Source organism: Carettochelys insculpta, chromosome 11 (genome assembly GCF_033958435.1).
Source record: "Carettochelys insculpta isolate YL-2023 chromosome 11, ASM3395843v1, whole genome shotgun sequence".
NCBI classification, from domain to species: domain Eukaryota; kingdom Metazoa; phylum Chordata; order Testudines; family Carettochelyidae; genus Carettochelys; species Carettochelys insculpta.
Genome location: NC_134147.1, coordinates 1696720 through 1713767, shown reverse-complemented (window position 1 = coordinate 1713767; position 17048 = coordinate 1696720).

The window sequence follows — 17048 nt, the reverse complement described above, 5'->3', positions numbered from 1 at the left end:
ATTACACATTAAGCTCTGCCCGTCTCCAGGATCCCCCCGTCCAGCTGTGCAGGTGCCCTCCGCTGCAGCTGCTGTGTGGGGTGGGCTGGGCTGGAGCAGGGCCCCACTCTGGCTTTGGTTCAGGACCAGCCATTGTGCCCTGGGTTGGGGGCACCAGACACCTCCCCTGGGGGGGAAGCTGTGGATCCGGCTGCCCTGCGGAGGCTGCCCCCACGCCTGGGTGGGATTCCCCTCCCTTCCCCTCCCTCTCAGGGATGGGGGTTTCCCAGCCTGGGCTGCAGTGGCAGCGCTGGGGCATGGGGCTGTTTCCCGGTAGGGGAGGCGGGACCAGCCCCGGGGTGGCGGGTTGCTGAGTGCGGAGGGGTCAGGCCTGCCCAGGGGGAACGCTTATCCGCCACGCAGTCTCTGTCCAGGCCAGGCTGTGCCCATCGGGCTGTGGGCAGGATGCAGGGCACCAGGACTGCTGGGTCAATGAGGGGTCTGCCGTGCCAGGGCTGTGCCCTGCGCCAGCAGGGCAGCTCTCCGCGTCTGTATCCCAGGGCTCGGTGCCCCCCGCTAAGGCAGGGCTGGGAGAGATCATGGAAGCTCCTTGCTCAGCTGTGGCCCAGCTGCCTGGCTTCGACCCAGCCAAAGGAAAACAACATTCTTGTGATGCTTCTGATTTTCCACCCGGCACAGCCGAGCGTAGCAAGTGCCGGGTGGGGGCTGGGTCTGCCGCGCCCACCCCACCTCCTGTGTGTCCACCCAGGGCGGGTCACACTGGGGCCTCTGCACTCACCCCCGGCCATGGGCACCGGCAGTGGGGGAGGGAAGGGCCGAGGGGAGCCCCCGACCGGGCTTGCCCATGGCCCGGAGCCCTTTGCCCCCAGCCGAAGCGGGTGGGTCAGGCGGCTCTGTACCCACTGGTGGGCACGAGGTGTGAATGCTCCCGGTGCTGGGCCCAGCTGTGTTTAGGCTGCCGGCCGGCCCGGCCCTGGCTGAAGGTCTGGGCCTGTCGCAGAGGCGCTGCCCAAGGCCAGCACAGCCCCCACACACGCTGGGATTTCGCCCTTGCGCCCGCCAAGCTCCACCGAGTACCCAGCACTGGGTCCCGGCAGCGCTTCCTGCACAGCCCCCATCAGAGCCGGCGTTGCAGTCACAGTCCTGCAGGTGACTCGGCCTCCTCCTGCACAGTGAGCGCCCCGCGCCCCACCGCAGCCAGCAGCGCCTGCCCCAGGCCGGCCCCAGGGTACCAGGGCGACAGCAGGACGGGCAGGGCCCCACCTTGGGCCAGCCCCAGCCCCAGGAGCTCTCAGACCAGCCATGGAACCTAAGGGTGTCTCTTCACCTTCCCTGCCCAGTCGGCAGACTCCCTAGGCACGAGTGCACACGCCTCCAAAAGCCTCCCTGGGCACAGGACGTTTGTACCTGAGCTGCGAAAGTCTGGAGCCTGGGCCTGCACCTGGCCGCGCGCAGGGAGGGTAAGGACGGCTCGGGGCCTGACAAGGCCCAGCCGATCTGCCCAGGCGCCTCCCGCCAAACTCTCTGCCACTGATTTCTTGTTGCTCTTGGTCAAATCGCTCCCCCCTCCGCCTGCCCCAGCCGACCGCAGCGGCGGGCGTTGCAGCGTGGTTGGGGGGGTCTCTGTTGGTTTTGCCGCTGGCGACCTGCCCCCAAAGGCCAGGCCAGTGCCCCCCAAAGGCCGGGCTGGCACCACCCAGGAGCGGGACGGGCACTGACAACGTTTTGAAAAATTAACACAGACTTCAATGCTTTTACCCCAGACTCATTGCTGGCGCGGCCAAAGCACCTCCGAGGGGAAGCGCCCTCTCCGCCGGGGGCTGCCTGCTCGGCGCGGGCGTTGGTCTGGCATTGGCGGCACAGGAGGCTGTAAGGGAGGGGGAGATAATAGGCCAGGCCACGGCTGTACCACCCGTAGAAGCACAGGAATGCTCCCCTGTGCCCGGCTAGTTCTGCCAGCTGTGCCCTGCCTGCTGGGAGCTCGCTGTGCTCCCCGTGCCCTCCGAGATCCAGCCCAGAGCACCGCCAGCCTGGCCCAGCACAGCCGCCGCACCTGCCGAGTGGAAGTTCACAGCCGCGTCACCGCAGCGTTTCCGGGTGGCTGGGCTGGGATCTGGCCGGGGAGCAGGGTGGGCGTTGTCTGCCTGCCACCGCAGCGGGCACTGCCAGCGGGCGGGGGTGCCAGCAGTGGCGGAGGAGCACATGTGCCCTGGCTGGCCCCTGTACCGGGGGCTGGCACCTGGGCAGGAGAGGGGAGTTATTGCATCTCCTCCCCATGCCCTCCTGCCCCCGCCTGTTTGTTTGAACAAGGAGTTCCCAGGGTGTGTGTGGGCACGTGACCCATTCATTGCTGGCCCAGACCCACCCGGGCTCTGGCCAGCCCCCGCAGGCCCTTCTGGGGCTGCTCGGCTGCATCAGAGGCATAGGGAGCCTCCTGGTGGGGACCCCGGGGGTTCTCCTGCACAACCTAAGCCCCACGCCCCATGATCTGCAGTAGGAGCCCCTAGGTGGGGGGCAGCGACGTGCCCAGCTTAGCCTGGGTCCCAAGGGTACAGACAGCCCCTGCAGGAGCCATGGGTGTGCTGAGCAGCCCTGCTTTGGGGCACGCCTCTCTCAGAGACGCCCCACGGCTGGGACCCCCAGCGTCTCGGCTCCTGCCTAAGCTAACACTGCTCAGCCGCCGTCAGCCTGCGGCGACCTGGCCGTGCCAGCCAAAAGACCTGTGGCTGGGCAGCAGGTTTCGGACACCCCCTGGGGTCGTCTTTCATTAGCTCCACCAGCCCTAGGGGTGGGGTGGTCCAGAGCACTGGTGCAGGCTGTGTGGGCAGCTCCAGGGGGTGCCCAGGGGCAGGTCTCCCCGGCCCTCAGTCAGCGCCAACCGCCCCCCGTGGGACTCGCCAAGGGGCCACCAGCCCCCAAAGACTGCGACCCTATGGCTGGCACAGCTGTTTCCCCCCCCTCGAGGCTGGTGACCCCCTCCTGCATAGCTGGGCCGGGAGCTTCCTGCTGTGGGCCGGGGCAGTGCCAGCACCCTGACCTGCTGGGACCCCCGGGGCAGAGCCTGGAGGCTGGAGTTAAGGGGTCTCCCCTGAACTCGGCCATCGCAGCTGCTCCTGCAGAGGTGCCAGGCCGTGGCGCTGAGTCACGCTCAGCCCGGTGTGTCCGCAGAGGGCAGGGGCCGGGGTGGGGGAGTAACTCTGGATCCTGAACCCTGCCTGCCAAGGAATCTCAGCAGAGGGCAAAGTCTAAAGGGGGAAACTGAGGCACAAGGACAGGCAGTGACTCATCCAGTGTCACGATGAGTCAGCGGGAACTGCAGGTGCAACCCATGAGTCCAGCTGCCCAGTCCTCTGCTCTGACTGAGACACCACTGCCCGCCCAGGGCTGGGAAAAGACCCTGGCATCCTGTCCTGACCCCCAGCCAGTCAACAGGGGGCAAGGGGGTCTCTGGCACTGCCCCTGGGAATGGGGGCAGAGAGGGGACCCTGACACCACCCCAGGGAACAGGGGCAGAGAGGGGACCCTGGCACCGCCCCAGAGAAGGGGAGCAGGGGGGTCCCTGGAACCACCCCGAGGGAAAAGGAGTGGGGGGTCCTAGCACCGCCCCAGGGAACAGGGCTGGGGGAGTCCCTGGCACTGCCTCAGACAATGGGGGAGGAAGGGTCCCTGGCACTGCCCTGGAGAAGGGGGGCAGGGCACTGCCTCCCTGGACTTTTGGCCCTCCGACAGCTGGCCCTGCTCCTTTCACATGACCGGTGCCAGCCCTGCTCCCTTGCAGTTGGGGCTGGCCCAGCCCTCTGCTGACAGCTGGCACATCAGTGGCCTGGATTCCTGCTCGGCTTAGGTCACGGGGGGAGGGGGGGGCTTGCCACATCCACGCCTCCTGCGCCAGCCCTTCTCTCGGCGCAGCCGGACACGGGGCAGAGCAACACGCTGCACAGCCAGAGCCAGCCAGGAAATCTGAGCTGCTCCCAGGTTCCAGCCACTGCAGGCCCTGTGCCTGGAGAGGGGTCACGGTGCCCCCGTGGGGAGACCTCGTCCTGGGGAAATCGCTCTCCCCTCTGCCGCAGGAGGAGCTCAGAGCCCGTCTATCCTGCCAGCCCGTGTGGGAGGAAGGGTCCCCCATGCCCTCGTATGGAGGGGGAAACTGAGGCACGGCCGGAGCCCTGACGTGCTGAGGAGCAAGGGATAGAATTCATGGAGTCCTGACTCCCAGCGCGCTAACCCCTGGTCCCCACTGCCTGCTCTGGAACCAGAGCTAGAACCCAGGCACGCCAGCACTGCTTCCTGAGCGCACTAACCCCTAGTCCCCACTGCCTACTCTGGAGCCAGGGCTAGAACCCAGGGCGCCAGCACTGCTTCCTGAGCGCACTAACCCCTGGTCCCCACTGCCTGGTCTAGAACCAGAGCTAGAACCCAGGCACGCCAGCACTGCTTCCTGAGCGCGCTAACCCCTAATCCCCACTGCCTGCTCTGGAACTGCCAACAGACTCCAGGAATCCTGCCTCCCAGCTGGCTGGGTTCACCGCTAACCCCTGTGTCTCTTCCCCCTGGGAACAGACACCAGCTTCCGCGTCTAACTCCCCCTTCCCAGAGCTGCGAACAGAGCTCCAAGCCCACCTTGCTCTAACCACTACACCAGCCTCCCCTCCCTGTCCAGATCCATGAAGAGAACCCAGGAGCCCTGACCCTGGGCTCGGCGCTCTTTGCCTCTGACGACACAAAGGGGCAGGTGGGCCCGAAGTCTTTCAAACGCAGACACGAGTGGATTTCCTCTCCCCTCCCTCCTGGCCGAAAATTAAATCCGCCCCCAGGAGGAAACGGGGCGACAGAGTTACAGTGACGTCTGCTTTACGCCTCAAAGCAAAAGGAAGGTTGTGGGACGCTGCAGGGAAGGGGGGACGGTAACTTTCGCACCTCGGCCCTTTGAAGTAGCAGGGCCTAATCCTGTTCTGTAAATAACTAGCAGAAAGGAACTTGCCAGCCTCTAAGCGACTCCAGCCCTGGGGCGGGCAGGCTGTCAAAGCAGACGCAGCCAGGATCCCTGACGCCTCCAGCAAAGGCGATTTCTTATTCTAAAGCATCCAGTTCGGCTGGCCGACAGAAAGGCCCTGGTGCTCAGCGGCCGATGGTTTCTCCATTAGGAGACGTCATTTTCTAGGAAACGAGTTGGCGAAAACAGCCGGGAGAAAGTTCTCCTCGCGGTTTGTTTATTTCCCGGGTAGATACTTTTGCAGGGTTTGACCGAGCGGTGGCACAGGCTTGCGCCAGCAGCTTTCCCGGGTTTGGGCTTTACTTGGTTAGTTACTCGGGCGGTTAAGATCAGTGTGTTTTTCAACCGTTTACAATTTGTCATTGGTGGAAATTTTCATGGGGCAGGTAATAACGGGCATGCGTCGGGCAGTGTGCGCAATGTGTGAGTGTGAGTGAGTGTGTAAAACAATAGTGAGGTACTGGCACCAGAGGTGCGATTTGCTGGCTAACGCTTGCTGACTGGTAAGACACAAACTGTTGCCAGGCCAGGCCAGTTACCTGCCCCGAGTTCAGGCCCAGCAGGTTTGCAAGCCCCCTGGTCCTTCCCGGGCCTGGCGGCCCTTTTCCATCACTCTCGCCGGGCAGAAGTTTTGCCGAGTGTTCCATGGAATCGGCATTTACTGGGACTCACAGACTGAAAATCGGAGCCTTCCATGCCTGTCTGTGCCGCCCGTGAGCTGAACTGCCCCGCCGCGGGCGCTGGGGAGCCAGACATACTCACAGCCGCAGGCAGGCGCGCCAGGTACCCGCACGCAGAGCGAATCGTCAGACTCAGAGAAGACCCCAACCCCCCGCCTGGCCCCGGCAGCTGAGCCCACAGCTCCGCCACGGCCAGCCCCAGCAGACGCCAGCCCGTCCGGCCCCAGGCCCCCGGGGATCGGTACGGGAGTCTGGAGAAACGTGGCAGCAGCCCAGCCTGGACTCGAGCTCCGTGCGCCTGTCCGGAGCCAGCAGGCAGGGGCTGCGCTCCCTGGCCGAGGGCTAGTGCAGCGCGGAAGGGAAAGGCCCACTGCTGTGGGAAGGGAGTCCGTCCTGCCGCATGCCTGGGGGGCACCCGAGCTGCCAGACCCTCAGCAAGCCCTGCCTCCCTCCCTCCCGTATCACAGGAACCGCCCAGCTAGGCTCCCGCCAGAGGCGCACTGTCGTCAGGCCAGCCCCCGGCACCCCGAATCCCGGCTGGGCAAGGTGCCCTAGGCCGAGATCTTTCCCCCTCCTTCCCTGCCCTGTCCTGTTGCTCACGGCCAAGGGACTGCCCCAGGGCAGGGAGCTGCCCACAGGACTCCAGCTCCCAAGCCCTCACGCCCGGCAGGCTCCCTGGCACAGTGCAGCAGGGAGGAAGGGAGAGAGGTGAGCCTTGTGTGAGCTTGGCCCGCTGGTGTCGTGGTACACCCCGGCCCCGCTGGTCCTGCACCCCGCCAGGGCCGGGCTGGCGATCACGCCGGATGCTCCCCAGGGCTCAGTTCCTGCTTGGCTGTTACGTCCTTGTGGGAGTCGCTGCGCTCCTGGCACCTCCCTTCCCACGCCAGCAGCAGGGGGGCCTCGCTCTGCAGGCACTGGGCTGGGGACAAGGCCCTTCTCCAGCCTGCCAGGCACCAGGGGAGCAGAGATGACACCGGAAAATGCGGCTCATGTTGGAACAATCCCGCGGGGGATGCCGCACAGCCACAGGCCTCCAAGGGCTTTGCAAAGAGGGGAAACTGAGGCACAGAGCGGCACAGCGACTTGGCCCTGAATTCACACAGTAAAACTCTGGTGGAGCTGGGAAGAGAGGCTGGGAGTGCGAGTCGCCATCCTGTGCTCTCACCCGGCCTGCTCAGAGCTGGGATCAGAACTCAGGCTGTGAGCTTCGGCCGGGTTTCCTCCAGAGCTGTGCATGAGCCCCGAGAACCGCCTGGCCTGGGGATCGCTCCCCACAAGGGCCGGGAAATAAATTAGCTGTCCCCCAAGGAAACACCAGACTCTGGCAGTTTCTCCTCCCAGCTGGAACAACCCCGTGGCCCCGAACTGGCAGCAGCCCCTCAGGTATCAAAGGGGCCGCAGCTGCCTGGCGCCAGGGCTGCTAGGAGGGACGGGCTGAGTATCTGGTGACCATCTGGAAACCCCTCCTGGCATCTCCGGTCTAGCCAGGTGCATCTCCAGCAGCCTCCTCCTGGTATCTGTGCACCGCCCTTTCTGTGGCCATTTACTTGTGTGCCTCAGGGTGGTAGGGCAGGGGTGTCACCCCCCAGGCGGGGCCGGCGCTGGCCAAGGGCGCTGGGGTAGGATTTGCGACACGTGTTCTGGGCTGCACTCTCCCCGACCCGGCACTGCTGGCTGGTGGTTACAGACAGGCCGCGAGAGGAACACCTGAGACACAGGAGGCCTATGGCGAAGCAGGGCTGGCGAGAGCCCTGGGCACGCGCCTGCCTTCCTGCCTGCCCGGGATGGGCGAAAGCCCCCCATGGCTCGGACTGGCACTCCGGGTGCTGGGGAGGCTCCTGCCAGGGGCAGTGGCAGTGGATTAGCAGAGATCGAATGGGCCTTTCCCAGCTGCGCCGCTCAGGCTGAAAGCCAGACTGGCAGAGCTGGGGAGCCGGGCTGGGCTAGCCGGCGGGTGGGGGCTGCAAGGGAAACTCCCCAGCCCAGCCTCCCTGAGCACAGCTGCTGCAGCCGGGTGGGGAGGCCGGGCTGGGAGCTGCCTCTCGCTGGAGGGGTCGTCTGGCACCACAAGGAGGGGGCCGGTTCTAGGGGGCTCCTCACCAGCCCCCCTCCCAGGGCCTTTCGCTGATGACTGTTTGGGGCCAGGCTCTTTGCAGCTCTGGGATGTGCATTCGCCCCCCTGGGGCCTCCTCGGTCGCTCCCCAGCCTGACGTCAGGCCCCTCCCCCATATGCATCCCCGCGGCAGGTGGGTTTTACGCCCCCCATTCTGCTCTGCCGCGCTGAGCCCCTGGGGGGCACAGCCCTGTGCCAAGGCCAGTCGTCCGCGGGGGCAGGGTCTGGGGAATTACATCCCACCCCGTGAGACCCCAAGACTACGGCGATGGGGTCCAGGTGGTGCCGTGTACCAACGCTCCGATGCTGTGAGCTTCCTCCCAGCAGTGCCCGGGTTTCGCCAGCTGCACAGAAGCATCACTACGGCTGAGCTCTGGGGCAGCTCCCGCTGAGACTCCAACCTGCCGACCCGCCTGGGGCCTGGCTTGTGCCAGGGGCAGGTAAGGAGGGTTCTGCTGCCAGGTCCCCTGTGCCAGGAGAGAACTCTGGAGAGCTGTAGGGCAGGCGGAGGCAGACCAGCCGGTGCACCGGCTCCTGCCATGGGGGAATCCATGCGCGGAGGCCCTGCAGGTTCCTGCTGGCTTGCCCGTGAGCTCGCACAATACCGAAACAGCCTCTGGGCTCTGCTGGCCCCGGCGGGTGTGGGTGGTGCTAAGCCCAGCCGAACAACGTGCCTGCAGCTCCCGAGGGAGCCCTGGCTGCACACGGCTGGTGCTGTTGGCAGAGGGGGGTTTCTGCACCCACATGCCCCTCCAGGCCGGCTGCTGGGGTCGGGGCTGGGGCCGGAAAGGCCGGGAGACGTCAACCGAAGAGAATCTCAGCAAGGGGGAGATTAAAGTACAGCCTGATGAATGTCTGACCTTTACAGAGTCCCTCCAGGCTCTTTGGCATCCAAGGTATTTAGGCACCTTAAGCGCACTCAAAAACTTGACAAAGTTTGCTAATATCATGTGGCGCGGGGTTCCGCAGGCTGCCCCCATGTACGTCCCTGCAGCTGTCCTACGGGGGCAGGGTGGGGTACGCGAGCTGGGAACAGGAGCTCTGGGCTGTTTTCTCCACATCCCCACGACATGTCTCCTCTGTAACAGAACAAGCCCAGTCGTCTTCCTCTCTCCTGAACTGTCTGCCTGCTTGCCCCGCCAGTCGTCAGTCCTTTCCTATTCCTGCTGCTGCTGCGGCGGGGGTGGGGAACTCGTTAATTATCCACCATGGCTGCTTTCCAGCCAGCGTTTGGTCCTTTAACAAAACAGGGCCTGCATCAGGGAGCGACCCAGCTGCTCCTGGTGTGGGGGCGAGCCAGAGGGAAATGAGGAGTGCGAGTTCTCCTGCTGCCCATAGGACACAAGCAACTGCATGCAATTTAGAGCAGCCCCTAGGCAACTCTATGTCGCTGCGTGTGGGTCATAGCAACCCGCCAGCAGCGACTAGCTCGGGGAACCTGGAAGGTAGCAGACAGGATCCGCTGCCCCTGCCAGAGTGGAGCGCAGCTTACCTGAACCAGAGAAGCTGGGCCGGGCCTCTCCAGCTCTGCCCAAGTTTTCTGCCTCCAGCTGCAGTGAGTTATTCTGCCAGCGTGCAGCATGTTCAGCCAGCCACGCACCAGGCCGCTGGGGCCGCCCTCTCCTCGCCCTCCTGGGGGGTCACTTCAGGCCTTTCCTCGGGCTGAACGCCGGCAGGCTCCCTGGGATTGGATGGGGCCCCTGGGATTGCTGGCAGTCCTGGCCAAGCACGCCATGGGAAGCTGGCAAACTGTGGCCGGACAGGCACGTGGGAACCTGGCCTAGGCTGGAGCACTGACCACCGAACCGCCTTCCCCCGCCAACAGCCGGAATCCGGGGGTGGCATTTCCAAGCACGCCCGGTGCTGGCCTAACTCTGCAGCCACTGAAACGGCTGGGGGAGCCCCACTGGGAATCCCACCCTGGGGCCTTGGCCCAGTCAGACACGTCTCCCAGCCCTGGAAAGCTGCAGCCTGCCAAGGCTGTGGTGACAGACAGAGACGCAGGCTCCTGCTGACATGCGGCGGGCGCGGGTACAACCCTATGGCTTGTCTCAGAGGAGATGGTGGAGCTGCTAATCTAGCCCCGAGCCGGGGGAAGCCCAGAAGCACAGGAAATGGACCCATCGGGAGGTTGCCCTGCACAGCTCCGGCAGGGCCCGGCTGGGGCCGCCTGTGCGGCAGAGCTGTGCGCCGGGAGTTCACGTCCCAAGGACCTGAGGTGCGGTCAGGGTTTGCCTCCACGCCAGAGCGATGCGGTGGGCACCGCCTGCCAGGCTCCGTGGGGGAGGCAGCTTGGGAGCCAGGAGCCCCAGCAAACCCGCAGCTCAGACGTGCAAAGTCGCTGGGGCTAAAGCTGCCGTTTGTCTCATCGTTGCTGCTGCGGCAGGGTCCGACTGCGGCTCCCCTGCCGGCAGGGCTTCTCTGGGTCCGCTGAGCCCTGCTGGGGAGCCAAGGTGCCCTGGCCTGAGGGCAAGTATCGGGTAGGGAAAGAGCAGTGGCCGGTCACTGTGGGTCAGAGACCGGCCGTGATCCTCACGCTGCCTGGGCACGTTAATGCGGGTGGCCCAGCCCAGGGGGAGGGTCAGGGCAGGGGGCGATAGCCCCAGCCCTGGGAGAGCGGGCGAGACCTCGCTGGGGGCTGCAGGCTCCATTTCCCACCGCACACGCTGCGAGCTGCTGGCAGGCAGCCGGCGCGACCGATACAGCCGCCCAGACGCGAGGGGCACAGGCACCGTCGTCCCTCCCGCCCGGGGAGCCGCCTGAGCCCGAGGCCAGCCCAGGGCGCTGGAGAGGTCCGGCCCCCCATGACCCTTCAGCACACGCACCACCCCCTACGCCCCGCGTTTGTACGGCGCTCTCGGGGGCTCCCGCGCAGGGCAGGCCGACCACGGCAGCGGCAGAGGGCTCAGAGAGCCGCCGGCCAACACCATAAGCCCACCAGGAGCCAGGTGGGCCGCAGCGTTCCCCAGCCGGCAGCACAGAGAGATCAGCACCAGGCTGGCCCTCCCTGGGTTTGAACCTGTGACCAGGGCCCCAAGGCTCTCGGGGCTGCTGGGGGCGTGGGAGCGCAGCGGGCCGGCCCGGTGCCCAGGACGGCGTGCTGCAGCGGGTGCCAGGCCAGAGGAGATGCCTTGCTGCTGCGGACGACAAAGCCAGAGCGAGCCCAGGTGGCACTGCAGGGGAGGGCGTCCCGGTGGCCCCTTGTGAGACAGGCTGGCTGGGCAGGAGAGCGCAGGCCAGTTCCCGATGGGCGAGCGTCAGCCTCCGTCATCAGACCCGACCCGGTTGTCCCCAGGCTCCAGGGCGGGGGGGGGTGGAGGCCGAGGTGCCGGCGGGAGAGAGGCGAGTTTGCCTGCAGATGCCCGGGCCTGGGCACGCTCAGCCTGGGAAAGGCATCCGCACGGGCCAGCTCGCAGCAGCACCCTGTGGAGTCCCTCCGCATCCCCGCCAGGCGGAGACCAGCGTGCAGACGGGATGCGGCTCAGCGCTGCATTTCCACGCAGCGATTCCCCTCTGCACGCCAGGCGTGGGGGCCAGGGGATTTGCACCCGGGCTGCGAAATCAGCCCGGCTCTGTGCGGCAGACTGAGGGTATCACTGCGCTGGCCAGGCCTGGCCACATTCCCCCTTCGCTGGATGTTCTGCTGGGCTCATGGCAGCGCCGCGCAGCACGTCCTGCGGAGCCAGCTGGAGCCTGTGCTGGCAGAGGGGTTGGCGGCTGAGCGCGGTAGCTAACGGGGGGATGAAGCACAGGGCAGGCTGCTTCCGCTGGGAGCGTGCGGAAAGGGATGAGGCCGGGACACGCGTCCCAGCTCTGCCACTGGACGGGAGCCGGGGGGGGCGGGAATGAGAGGATCCCAGCCTGCCGTGGGGGGGTGGGAGGGCTGCTCTGGATCCCATTAGGAGAGGAGGGGAAAGCAGTGCCAGCAAGCAGCCGAGCAGAGAGCTCCCTCCCGCCGCCTCTCGCTCCAGCCCCTGGGCGCCAGCCGAAGGGGGACAAGCCTGGAGAGGCTTTGGGACCACTGGGGGGCAGCTTGTCCTGGCATTGGGAACCGGTGCAGGGGCCCAGTGCTGGTGGCTGGCGTCCAGGCAGAGGGGAGCTCTCAGACCCTGGGAGGGAGGGGGGTTTGCAGGGTGTGCTCTGACCCTGGTGCCGTTGGTTAAGGGGCACGTCACTGCAGCGACCAGCCCCCCCCCCAGAGAAAGGAAGCCTGGGTTAAAGTCCTGACGCTCTCACCCCCCTGCAGGGGCGTCGAGGTCCCGTCCGTGCTCTCGCTAAGGGGCTGGCGAGCTGACAGAGCAGCCGCGGGGCCTTTGTCCCGCTCCCGGCTGGCTGACAGCTGGCCCAGGCCCCTGGGCAAGGGGGTGAGCCCGACAGGCACCGAAGGAGACCCCCAAGTGGCCCAGAATGCACAGGCCCAGCAGCAGCTGGGGGTGCCCCATGGGGCCCTCCCGCCTGGAATGCCATGTGCGGGAGACAGGCCCCGGGGGGCTCCGTGGCCCTGTGCAGACACCCGCGTGGGAGCTCCCTGCAGCCATAGGACCGAGGAGGGGCAGATTGCGCCGGCAGAGGCCAGGTGCCCGGAGAACTGCTGCCCCGTCGCTGGGGAGAAAACCCTTCCCAGGCTGTGCTTAGCCAGGGTAACGGAGCCAGAAGCAGGCACCGGCTGGGGGTGCCACACCAGCGCGTCCGTGTGCCGTGTGCAGGGACTGACAGTCAGCGGCTGCTCTGGCCTTACAGCCGGATGGACCCGGGCAGGAGCGAGCGGCTAACGACCCCACCTGCAAACGGGGAGGGTGCCAGGGAGGTGTGGTGGAGACACCCCGGCTTCATCCTGCTCCCCAGAGCCGTGGGGTGCTGCTAGGTCCCCGCTGGAGCGGGGCCCATGGCCGGTTCATCCTGAACAGCCTCCTGCTTCCCCAGCGCAGCCCTGGTTCGGAGAGCAGCGGAGAAGCGGGAGGAGACGCCTGTGGGAGACAGCCAGAGGCTAATCTGCAGACACACTCTGCTCCCCCGCAGCTCCAGCACCCCCAGGGCCTCTGGGAATTAGCCGGCACGAGGTGCCCGGCGGAGCCCCTAAGCCGATCGGGGACATTCTTCCTCCGGCGGAAGCTGCCTGGCCGATTTGCAGGGCGAGCAGCGAGCCCTGACGAAGGCTGCAGCCCGTCCACTCCACTCCTGCATGCGCTGGGCTAGCACGGCTCCCCCGGCATGTGGGTGTGCCTGGCTCCTGCCAAGGGAAACCACCAGCAAAGAAAGAACAAACGTAAAGGCCTAGGGGTGGGGCCGGATCCAGCCTGGGCTGGGGAAGAAAGCAGCCCTGTGTCTCCTTCATGCCCCCCTCCCCGATGGTCAGCCTGCTCCTGCTCTGGGCCCCCTGTGCTGGCTGATGGTGGCCCCCAGGCCTGCAGGAGCTGCACTAGCTGCCTGGCTATGGCCCTTGCTTGGGAGGGCCAGGCGGGCCTGGCGGTGCCATGGGGGCTGTAACCCGCCCAGGGTCAGTAGCGGGGGTTGGTGCCCCGGGCTGCCAGTCAGGAGGAGAGCGGTCCGTGCAAGGTGTGTGTGCGTGTCTCTCTCTCTCTCTCTCACAGAGGGTGTGGGGCTCCTGCTGAGGGTAACCTTGACGACCAGGTAACACCTTTGTACTGGAGACAAAGGGGGAGGTGGAGCCTGAGGGGTTTGAATTGGAACTGGGAGTTGGAAGCAGTGAGTCTGGGCTGGGAGAGAGAGAGAGACAAAGGAGGGGGCCAGGCCCCAGCTCCAGGGGCCCCTCGGGGCCTCCTGTCCCCAGCGTGGATGGGACTGGCTGTCTCTGCCGGCTGCGCTGACTCCTCTGTGCAGGGCTGTGCCCTGTCATACCTGCTTTACAGCTGTGCCCTCTTTCCCACCCGGGTCGCAAGCAGCAACTTGTGGGCCAAGCCCCGGGCCCTGGCGGGGGAGCAGACGGAGAAGGAGATGACAAGCAAACGCTGCCCAGGGCGCCCAGCAGCGAGCACCGGCAGGAACTCTCCTACGCGACAGCAAACGCGCCCAAAGCCCCGGAGGCAGAGGCGCCCGCCCTGGGGACCCGCACCCCCAGTGCCACGTGAACACAACAGAGCCAGACGACAGGCCAGCAAGGCCCCGGCCAGAGGGAGAGCTGGGACTGGGCCAGCGCACAGACGGCAAAAGCCCCCTTCTCGGAGGGGGCGACTCCCTGGGAGCAGGGCTGCCCTTCGGCGTGTGCCGATTGCGCAGCACAGCCCCCCGTGCTTCACGGAAGCTGGCTTAGGGGTAGGAGTCTGCACAGCGCAAAGATGTGCCAGGCAGAACGCACCATGGGATGTGGCGCTTGTGAAGGCCCAATGGGCTGAATGGGCATATTTGATTTCTGCCTGTCGCGTCCCCGAATGGGATGTTAGAAACTTGAAGGGTGGATCTGTTTGTGGCACTAGATGTGCTCGTGAGACATAGTGGCCCGGTGCTCAAGATAATGATCTGTGAATTGTTTTTCCCATAAGACCAAACTGTGGCTGGTCCTAGAAAGACATGTGACTGTGCCACTGGGTACCGGAGTCCATTCTCCATGGGCGGGGGAGACTCAATAAAGGGCTCCCAGCCTGGAGAACAGCTATTTAGAGAACGGAAAGCGATCAAGATTTTGTCCTCCGCTTCCTTTGAAGCTGCTGGCCCATGGAAAAGGACAGAAGAGGAACTGATCAACCCGGAGCAGGGAAAAGGTGAACTCCGGCCTGAGGAGAATGGGGTCTGGGAGAAGAGCCGGGATGAACAGTACAACGTTTTGTAGCAATTTCTGGGTGTGTACTGGGGTTAGCCGGTGGGTTCTGTTCATTGTGGCTCAGTGATTTACTTTGATCCATCTGTTTTCATTTGCAACCACTAACACCCCACTTTCTACGCTCAGTAAAAACACTGGTGTTTATTATCCAGCCCAGGTAAGTAATTATTACTGTGGGGGAGCAAGCGGTGTACGTCCCTCTCTTTCTCTGCTAGGGGGGCTGGTCTTAGGATCTCCCTCTGTACGAAGCTTTGATACAGAAGAAGATGGATTTATTTGGGGTTTTCGTCCTCCTTGGGACACCCCCAGAAAGGAATTCTACCTCCTTCTTCTCAGCTCCCCCCAGCTCTGCCAGGGCCCCTCACTCCCGACCTGCAGCCCCTGCTAGCCCGGCCCTGGCCCCCCCACCCCCCAGCTCTGCCAGGGCCCCTCACTCCCGACCTGCAGCCCCTGCTAGCCCGGCCCTGGCCCCCCACCCCCAGCTCTGCCAGGGCCCCTCACTCCCGACCTGCAGCCCCTGCTAGCCTGGCCCTGGCCCCCCCCTACCCCCCAGCTCTGCCAGGGCCCCTCACTCCCGACCTGCAGCCCCTGCTAGCCCGGCCCTGGGCCCCCCACCCCCCAGCTCTGCCAGGGCCCCTCACTCCCGACCTGCAGCCCCTGCTAGCCCGGCCCTGGCCCCCCCAACCCCAGCTCTGCCAGGGCCCCTCACTCCCGACCTGCAGCCCCTGCTAGCCCGGCCCTGGCCCCCCCACCCCCCAGCTCTGCCAGGGCCCCTCACTCCCGACCTGCAGCCCCTGCTAGCCCGGCCCTGGCCCCCCCACCCCCCAGCTCTGCCAGGGCCCCTCACTCCCGACCTGCAGCCCCTGCTAGCCTGGCCCTGGCCCCCCCACCCCCCAGCTCTGCCAGGGCCCCTCACTCCCGACCTGCAGCCCCTGCTAGCCTGGCCCTGGGCCCCCCACCCCCCAGCTCTGCCAGGGCCCCTCACTCCCGACCTGCAGCCCCTGCTAGCCTGGCCCTGGCCCCCCCACCCCCCAGCTCTGCCAGGGCCCCTCACTCCCGACCTGCAGCCCCTGCTAGCCTGGCCCTGGGCCCCCCACCCCCCAGCTCTGCCAGGGCCCCTCACTCCCGACCTGCAGCCCCTGCTAGCCCGGCCCTGGGCCCCCCACCCCCCAGCTCTGCCAGGGCCCCTCACTCCCGACCTGCAGCCCCTGCTAGCCCGGCCCTGGCCCCCCCACCCCCCAGCTCTGCCAGGGCCCCTCACTCCCGACCTGCAGCCCCTGCTAGCCCAGCCCTGGGTCCCCACTCCCCAGCTCTTTGGTGCCCCTCAGTCCCACTCCGCTGCTGCCGTCCAAGCCTGAGCTCCTCCTGCTCACAGCTCTGGGATCTGGGGACCAGCTTTGACCCCCGACCCTTGCGCTGCGCCCTGGAGAAAGCCGGGAAGCAGCCCTAGCCCGGGCGCGTTTGCAGAGCCAGGCCTGGAGGCCTGACCTGCCCCTTGCTGGTGGCCATTTCGGATGCCCCCTGCCCCCAGCGCATCCTCTCGCCCTCCCGCCGGGGACCACCATGCCCTGAGCTGTCTGGGATCGGGGGCACCAGGCCTCCCAGCAATGTCTCCACTGAGCGTGGCCGGGGACACAGGCTCCCAGCTGCGATACAGGGCCCCTCGTGTGACCACCCCGTGGGGGGCAGGCTCAGCCATTCGGCAGATCAGCCCCACTGCCAGCATGTTGCAGCCGGCAGAACAAAGCTGAGCTGGAGAGGCGGGGCGGGCGGGGGTCCCTTTAGTTCCTTGTTTGACAAACGGCTCTCTGGGGAAGAAAGGGGGCCGGGGCACGGGCTGGGGAGCAGGACAGCCACTGCTGTGGGGCGGGGTTGGGGGTTATTCACTGCACCAAGGGGGCCTGGACGCGGGCTGGGGAGCAGGACAGCCGCCGCTGTGGGGCGGGGGTGGGGGTTATTCACTGCACCAAGGGGGCACTGTGAAGTGAGGGCGGCAGGGGGGGAGGCGACCACCGAGTCGAAGCCCAGAAGCGGCTGTGTGGACGGGGCAGGAGCCAGCCAGAGCCCTGGGGTAGGGACGCCGCGTCTCAGGGGAGGTTCCAAACAAGCGTCCGGGCTCCGTCCGGGCGGGCGGCTGCCACGCAGTGTGGCCAGGACAAGCGCTGCTCTGAGGGATCCCTTGGAGCTTCTCGGTGGTGGGGTGGGGGGGGCCATTTCCGTGTCCTGGGCACATTTCAACACAGCACCTTCCACTGTACCCCGGACACCTCCCCTCCTTGCTGAGCACTGTTACGCGGCGGCCACGTTCCACCCCAGAAGCAGCTGCATTGCGGGGGAGGCGATCCCTGGGCACTCGCAGGGGTGCTAGTGAGACACACGGCCGAGACTCCCGTTCGTCTGTCCCTCCCGGCAGCCAGACGCACGTAACGGCACAGCCCCCAGAGGCCCCGTTCCCAGCTCTCCGCGCTGGGCGCCACGGTGCAG